The 9,242-nt window shown below is 35.8% G+C and overlaps 1 long non-coding RNA gene across 1 annotated transcript in view; it reads right to left on the bottom strand.

Moving 5' to 3' along the window:
* Window positions 1-3,600: 3,600 nt before the first annotated feature.
* LOC114486857 (uncharacterized) overlaps window positions 3,601-9,242 on the bottom strand; it is a 38,219-nt gene continuing 32,577 nt past the window's right edge. Inside the window, exons 2-3 of the long non-coding RNA XR_003681177.1 lie at window positions 4,752-4,793; window positions 3,601-4,007 (exon numbers count right to left, since the gene is read on the bottom strand). This is a non-coding gene — a long non-coding RNA (uncharacterized lncRNA). The remainder of the gene's footprint in view (window positions 4,008-4,751; window positions 4,794-9,242) is intronic.

Here is a 9,242-nt window from a genome sequence, read left to right as displayed (position 1 = left end):
AATTGATACAGCCACTATGGAGAACAGTATGGAGGTTCCTTAAAAAACTAAAAATAGAACTACCATATGACCCAGCAATCCCACTACTGGGCATATACTCAGAGAAAACCATAATTCAAAAAGACACATGTACCCCAATGTTCACTGAGGCACTATTTACAACAGCCAGGTCAGGGAAGCAACCTAGATGCCCATCGACAGACAAATGGATAAAGAAGATGTGGTACATATATACAATGGAATATTACTCAGCCATGAAAAGGAACGAAATTGAGTCATTTGTAGAGACGTGGATGGATCTAGAGACTGTCATACAGAGTGAGGTAAGTCAGAAAGAGACAAACAAATATCGTATATTAACGCATATATGTGGAACCTAGAAAAATGGTACAGATGAACCAGTTTGCAGGGCAGAAATAGAGACACAGATGTAGAGAACAACCATATGGACACCAAAGGGGGAAAGCGGCGGTTGGCGGGGGCGTGTGATGAATTGGGAGACTGGGATTAACATGTATACACTGATGTGTATGAAGTGGATGACTAATAAGAACCTGCTGTATAAAAAAATAAATAAAATAAAATCCAAAAAAAAAAAGACTGCAGTAGAAGGAAAAAATGTCACTCTACTGCAAACATAGATACAAAAATCCTAAATAAAATATTATCAAACATAATCCAGCAATGTACAAAGTAATAATACCTAGTGTCCAAGTAGGAGTTATCCCAGGCAACCAAGGAAGTTTTAACATTAGAAAATGTGTTCAATTTCACACAATATCAATAATTCACAGTATCAATTTAAGGAGGAAAAAACTGACCATTTTAATAAATGCAGGAAAATCATTTTATAAATTCAACATGCAATTATAATTTTTTTAATCTTGGCAAATTAGAACAGTAAGAAACTTTTTCAACCTGATAAGATACCTATCCAAAACCCACAGCAAATATCATAGTTAATGATGAAATATTAAATATATTCATTGTAATGTTCAAAATGAGATTTTTTAAATGCCTGGGTTTGCCTCTTCCATAACACTGGACTAGAATCCAATTTTATAAAGAAGAAGAAATAAGACATTTAAAGATTACAAAGGCAGAAATGAAATTATCATTATCCCAGACAATACAATTTTCTAGAAAGAAAGTGAAGAAAAGTTATAAACAAATCATCTGAGTTAATAATGGTTGCAAGTCAAAGATCAATATTAAAAAATCAATTGTGTTCCTTGTATCAATCACAACTGGTTAAAAAAGTGTCTTAAAAAGAATCTCATTCACAATAGCAACATATATGTGAAATGCCTATGAATAAATCTAATTAAAAAAAGCACAACTACTTCATCAGAAAAAAATTATAAATCTTTATTTTAAAAAAACAGATAAGGAAACCTGAGTAAACAGGGAGCTATATTTTGAATATAGTTAAGAAATTCAAAAATATTTATCCCCAACAATCTAAATTTAATGCAATTTCTATTAAAAGTCAAAGTGAGGTTTTCTTTCCCCTCTTTGGATATTATTAAGTTGATCCCAAAATTTACAGAAAGAATGAAAGACTAAGAGTCATCAAGAAAATACTGCAGAATAAGAATGAGGATATGGTAATCACTATACCAAATATCAAGACTGACTATAAGTTGTAGATATGTAGATAATGTAGTGTTGGTGAAGATAAACAGACAAATGGATCAACAGAATAGGACAGTAAGTCTAGGAACATCCCAGGCATCTAAAAGAGTTTGATAACAGATATTATAGAGAGTTTGATGACTGATATGGCATTGTAAATCAGTACAGACCAAATACTGACAAAAAAAGATAACGATAGATGTCTACCTCATACTACACCACATATAAATTTAATAAAGAGCAAATAGCCAAATTCTAAAAAGCGAAATTCTAAAACTTCTATAGAAAATTGTGGAAAAATATCTCTATGGCATATAGGCAGGAATAGTATTAACATTCGTTAAATAAGACACAAAACAAAAAGTAAATGAAACGAATGACCAAATCAGCCTCCTTAAAATTTTTCAGATGTGTTTTCAGGTTTAAAAACTATTTAGTCAAAGAAATACACTTAACAAACAGTAAAATTTTATTTTAAATGATAAAAATTGGTTCAACCCTTCAGAAAAATAATATGACACTACCTATTTAAAATCTCAGCAATCTATTCATTCCTGAGAGTCAGATAGAATTTTATCCAAGGGATATAGCCAAAAGAAAAAAAAAATTAAAGCATAGAGAAATTTTCATTATTTAAAATATCAAAATATGAGAAAGATAGGAGAAGAATGATCCAAGTATCCTGAATCAACTCAATGAAATATTATGCAACCAAAAAATAGGTAATTTAAGACTCAGCCTCCTTAAAATTAAAAGTTCTATATGACAAAAGACACCATTAAGAAAGTTTAAATACTAGACATAAATGGGAGAAAGTATCTATAGTACACAAAAACAAAAAAAGGATTAGTCCAGAGTATGTTTCTAAAAATACAATCCAATAAAAAAACTGCAATTTCTACAATGTAAAGGAACCCCAATACCAATAAAAATATAAAAGTAATCAAATCAAAAGTTATCAGAGAGTGGGCTTCCCTGGTGGCGCAGTGGTTGAGAGTCCGCCTGCCGATGCAGGGTACACGGGTTTGAGCCCCGGTCTGGGAAGATCCCACATGCCCCGGTCTGGGAAGATCCCACATGCCGCGGAGCGGCTGGGCCCGTGAGCCATGGCCGCTGAGCCTGCGCGTCCGGAGCCTGTGCTCCGCAGCGGGAGAGGCCACAACAGTGAGAGGCCCGCATACCACAAAAAAAAAAAAAAAAAAAAGTTATAAGAGAAACAAAAAAATTTTTAATGAGACATTGCATACCCCAAAAATAGTCAAACAGTAAATTATGACAGTAATATGGAGAAACACAAAATCTAATTTATTGCCACAGGGAATATGAATTAACACTTTGAAGAGCAAATAAGCAAGATAAAGTTAATCCCTTAATTCCACTCCCAGATATGTACTCAAAGAAAGGATGAAGAAAAAGCTAGTCTATGCCACCATCTAGTGGCCTCAGCATATAATAGAAAATAAGATTCCTTCGGCAGTGTTTACAAAGGACTTCTCAAAGTACCTACACAGGGATGCAGCAACAACTTATAAATGTGCAGTCTATATATGCAGTAATTTCCCTCACTGCCCTTTTGGGCCAGTATTTGACTCCATCTATCCTGTGTCCTTCTGCAGATTTGCATGAACCTAACCTTGTGACAAAACCAAGTAGAAATATCTTCAGGCAGAGTGTTTCTCATGTCTATCTTATATAATTTCCAACACCCTTCAAATGATATCCATTGTTATGTGAGGCTGAAAGAATTCTTCTCCAAACTAACCAGATTAGATTGCATTGACAAGAATATGGTGCAAAAGGGGCCCTCATACACTTCTGTTAAGGTACAAATTCGGAAAATTAGTAAAGATGAATATATATCCCAAATCAAACCAATAATTTTTTTATTAAACAAAAAAATTACAAAAAAGATAAATATGTGTATAAACTATGACACAAAAATTCCTCTCCTGGATACATTCTCTAACCATGGTTCTTAACCCCAAAGGACATCTAAGAATCTAAAAGTTTCATATATATTGAAAATGGATAAGTTCCCGAGATCAGCTGTACAAATTGTGCTATAGTTAACAATACTGTAGTGTACACTTCAAGTCTTGTTAAGCGGGGTTATATCTCGTTAGTTTTTACCGCAATAAAAAAATAAAACAAAACCTTCTTGAAGTGGCCAAAAGCATCCAGAAAATGAAATGGGGGCAGTCAACATTTATAAGAAGGAATGGCACTGGGTGAGTTTCCCTTTTAGGGATTTTAAGATAAGGGAAGGACAGTCACCACCACTACAAGGTGCCTAAAATTCAGATGGTAAACTTCAATCTTACTGACTTGAAGAAACAGAGGACAGAGTTCAGGAAGACCACAGCAGCTGAAATCTAGAAAAGAAAACCACAGTCAAATACAGCCAGGGAGTGGGAGCCCCAAATTTCTATATAAACCCTGCCCCAATACTGGCTGATCGCTAAACTACACATAAGCAGAGTTAAGGCTAAAAGACCTGAACAGAGATTTCAGTTGCTGCCCACCTCAGAGAAGACAAGTTTGGAATCTGACTCCTCTCACAGTACTGCCTGCTAAAGCAAAACATCAATACCTGTGGAAAATTCCATTTCCGCAAATAGTCACAGAAATATTTTTACTCCAACAGGCTCTTCTGAAACCTTGCTAGTCCCCTGATCAACAGGCAGAGTCTTTTTCACCTTTGTGCATCCCGCAACACTGAGTAAATACACCTGGCATCAAAATTGAGCAGAGGGCCTGGCACATATTTGGATCTTAAAATACAAATAGAACTGTGATTTTCTGACTAAGGCCAAAACAATTCAGGAGTGCTGGAAGAATATAAGTGTGGATGGAGCTAAAACACTAAGATATGGAAGTGCACAGCAGGGTCAGGGGACAGAAAGTCAATAGAAGATAAATGGAGTGAGAGGGGACAGTTGGGAAGAAATGGCAGGAGGGTATTGGACATTCCTTGAGGCTGTGCATCCACAGCTTTGGTTACCACACCCTTATACCTGCTTCACCTGAAAAAGAAAAACTGTGCATCACACTGATCTTCCATTCTATAAAATGGGCTTTGTGATACATTCTGACAATGAGAACTGGCTTTTACTCACAGGGAATAAAATGAAGGGAATCTCTGATATCAGTCCTCCAACCTTCAAAAAGAAAAAAAAAAAAAAAAAGTGAAAAGCTGCTGAGAATCCAGCAAAAAACTGTTTCTTTTCCATTCTTACATGCTTTTTCCTATTTACCATTTAAAGATTATTATGAAATTAATTAAAATTACCTAGTAAAATGATATGGGAAAATACACTATACTGTTCATTATAAAAAAGCAGGTAGTAAATCAAGAAATACAATGTGCTCTCAGGTGTGTAAATATAGTATATAAATAGATATATATAAATATTAATATTTATTCTATAATTATGAATGACTTTCATTTCTTCCTTTGGGTTTTCCTGAGCTTCTCACATTTTCTGTACTGAATATGTATTATTGGTATAACCAGGGAAATAATAATTCAGAGGAGAAGGGAAATTAATGTTAGTAAGTTAGGTACAATCAGTTCTTTGAGACATCAACCCTAATGTATCTAAAAGTTACTACCTTCTATATTATTTAAAGATTCAACTTGAAATTACTTCTGGGATTATAGAGTCTCTTAGAAGAAAACAAAGGAGGATTTAAATTGGCTATCAGAACCACTGCGGGGCCTCTGGAAATATTTAGGGCTCAGAGGTAGGAAAGTATTTATGTGACATGTTAGTTTACTATTGCATACAAATTTATAACATGACATTCTGTTGGGCAGAAAGCTTTATTTTTTCCTCTCATTCACCATTACTAATAGTCATCTGTGATTGTGGGATACTTGGCTGTGAGTCCTAGAGCATGGCTATAGCTCTAGGAGGAAAACTAAGAAGTCATTCACTGAGGACGAGCAGCAAGTGTCACAAGAAGTTAGTGAAACACTGATGAAAAAGAAAGAATGTTTTCCTTGTTTGGAAAACTGAAATCCCAATTAGCCATGCTATCTACTGCAGCTGGTGAAGTTGAGGATCCTGTACTGAAGATGTAATAGGGAACATAAGGACAAAGTTGAGAAGAGATATTTCCAGAAAGGAAAAGATGAATGGGAACTGGGAATTATGAATAATTTATTTTTATTTATTTATTTATTTTTTTTTTTTGCGGTATGCGGGCCTCTCACTGTTGTGATTTATTTTTAAAGTGCTTAATACAACAACGAAAAACCTACCATGAAGAAAAGAAAATACCATGGATATACATGAACATAATTTAAATAAGTCGCTGTCTTTTGTCATGGAAAATGAAAGAATACCAGCCTAGGGGTAGAGATTAAACTAACATGTATAGTGCATACAATCTATGCCAAGAACTTTCAGGTATGTTACACCAATCCTCAAAATAACCCTAGACATAGGTACCATTACCCACATTTTTTTTTTTTTTTTTTTTTTTTTTGGTTGTACGCGGGCCTCTCACTGTTGTGGCGTGGCCTCTCCCGTTGTGGAGCACAGGCTCCGGACGCACAGGCTCAGCAGCCATGGCTCACGGGCCCAGCCGCTCCGCAGCATGTGGGATCCTCCCGGACCGGGGCACGAACCCGTGTCCCCTGCATCGGCAGGCGGATTCTCAACCACTGCGCCACCAGGGTAGCCCCCCACATTTTAAATGACACATCACGCTGAGAGATAGTGTTTTGCCCGAGTTTGTACAGCCAATACGCCAAGGAGCTAAGATTGAAGTTTAGGTCCTCCAAGCCAAGTGCTTTCCAATAATATGTAGTGCTTCTCTTTATCAGCAGTTAAGGCGACAATGGAGTAAGAGGACCGAGGCACACTAGGCTTCCAGAGACACAGGCCACATTTTAAATGACACATCACGCTGAGAGATAGTGTTTTGCCCGAGTCTGTACAGCCAATACGCCAAGGAGCTAAGATTGAAGTTTAGGTCCTCCAAGCCAAGTGCTTTCCAATAATATGTAGTGCTTCTCTTTATCAGCAGTTAAGGCGACAATGGAGTAAGAGGACCGAGGCACACTAGGCTTCCAGAGACACAGGACTACCATACTCTAGCACAGCCCAGAGATGGTCAGAGCATGAAGAACACGAACTAGGTGAATCAATCCCAGCAGTAGCCTAGCTCACTGAAGTTCCAAGCAACAGAAAAGTGTTCTTGGTTTCCACACAGAAATGTGAATGAGAAAACCCAAGAAAATTCTCAAAACCATGTAGGAAAATGAGAAGAGTTTTTAACTAGAGCACTATTGCTCATTATTAGCAATTTCAGCGTTCAGAAATTTGGACACGCACTGGAGATCTAGCACCAGCGATGTCTGATATCACGAAGAATACATTGTTTCATAAACAGGAGGAAAAAAATAACTGATGTGGGAGACAGGATGCAATACTTAGTGCATTTGATTTCCTTCTGAGGGGACTGAGGCACAGCCTGTTTCAAGAGGTTCCTCGGGTTAAAATCAGGGAGTCTGGGTGAGTACTTGTGCTTTACAAACAACTACTACTCTCTTTTATTGGTAAACATAGCGAGAAGGGTGAATGCTTCATGATCCAAGTCCTCAAGCAGAGTTTGCTTCCCCTCTATAGGTGATGTCCAAAGATGAACATCAATCTAAGGTCTGATCCTTTGGAGAGAGATGGACAAAAAACAGAGAGCCAAGAAGCTGAAATTTTACCTCCTTTTGGCAGAAATAAAGAAGCCAAGGTAACAGTTATCACTAATATCCCCCACACTCCTCACCATGGGTATCTCCTCTGCCTTATCTTTTTACTGTGTAATATGACTGAATGCCTCATAAAGTGCATCCTACCTATACTGCCCACCTGGGCCATTCTAAATGGTGGACTCTAGAATCCTGTTCCAAGAATTGAGACTATGTCAGTGTGTCTGCTCAGGGTGGATATTTTTGTGAAGTGATTGCTTGAAATCGAAACATTAAATGGCATTAAGTCAGCCTATGTAATAAATCAGCAAAAAATCTCTCCAATTTCCTTTCCATTAACTGTTCTTAACCCTTTCTTGGGTGTTAATGAAAACTGAGGACAAAATTCTGCAAATCCTTGCCGCTGTTTCCTTCAAAGAAAAACTTTTTAATATTTCTGATGTTTACAGTCATAAAATATACATTCCTTAAAGAAAATTTGGAGAATGAGGAAAAGTTAAGAATAAAAATAATTCAGCCAAGTCCCACATTCTAGAGAAAACAAGTTAACATTTTGCTGTGGCTTTTTCTAGCCACATGTATACAAATTGTGCTCATTTTTATAGTTATGAAATTTCCTATTTTAATTTAATACTATACCACGGCCATTTTCTTTTCCCTTTACTCTTCTCCAAGATTACTATTTTCACTGGTTGGATAACATGTAAGGGTATGTCTTCTCACATGTGTTGCTTGACCCTCAACCAACACAAACCAGAATTCCAGCAGCCTAGAAGAAAAAACTGTTGTAACTGTTTAAATCACGATTGAACCTGAAACATGAAAGGACATGCAATGTCATTATTTTTTTCTTATTCTAGTCAATTGGGTGGATCATTAAGGGGAGAAAATGTTAAGTAATAATAATAGTGCTAATACCAATCTTTGGCTACTTTTAGGGATATACTCCAGAGTTTCACCATTTTGAATATGTGGCCAAAGAATTTTTTAAGACAATCTTTATTATCTAAATTATGTATCCTCCTATATCTGTATTACTGAGATTTTAATTTTTTCCAAGAATGAGTATTGTTATTTTATTAAGTGCCTTTTAGCATCTTGTTATCTGACCATGTGTTTTGTTTTGTTTTTTGCCTAGTTGTTTAGTACATTACATTGATAGATTTTCAAATATTAATTTGGAATTTCATGAATCCGTGAAATAAATCATATCACTTTAGTATATAGTTTGGATATACTTATTTATGATTCTTGCATATATATGCATAAGTAATAATGATTCCATAGTTTTATTCTACCCTTAACAATTTAGAATAACAGACTACTTTAATTTGATAAAATGTTTTTATAAAATATTCCATAATATTTTCATATTAAAACATTCTATATGGCACAGAAATTATTTCTTAAAAGTATAAAATAACTCTCATAAAAAAGACTTTTATTCCTCTAGTCATGGTGACTTGTATAGTATAGCAACCGACCTGAGTCAAGGTAATCAGACTCAATCCCAGAAGTGCTACCCCAGTGTCAGAAAAAAGGGTGCTCTTTGTGCAATGATCTCTAAACTGGAAGAATGTAAACCCTGAGCTCCTGATGGTCATCTTTGCCAATATGTGGCAGAATCTAATCAAGGAGATTAGAGCTGAGATAGAGAATGTGCCTGATGATGTCATTTTAACTCCTGAACCCAGCTATGGCTAAAATCAGAGTCACCAGTGTTCATTTTATTTATGAGTCAAATTAGTATTTTATGCAAAACTAATTTTAGTTGGATTTTACCACTTACAACCATATAAATCCTAATTAATATATCCCCTTACTTCACATCTCCCTCTACTCACATTTTTGAGGCTAAAAATAAATAAATACGTGTGTGTGTGTATTTATACAT

The sequence above is a fragment of the Physeter macrocephalus genome, chromosome 9 (assembly GCF_002837175.3).
Source record: "Physeter macrocephalus isolate SW-GA chromosome 9, ASM283717v5, whole genome shotgun sequence".
Taxonomy (NCBI): Eukaryota; Metazoa; Chordata; class Mammalia; order Artiodactyla; family Physeteridae; genus Physeter; species Physeter macrocephalus.
This window is presented reverse-complemented; position numbering and strand designations above follow the sequence as displayed.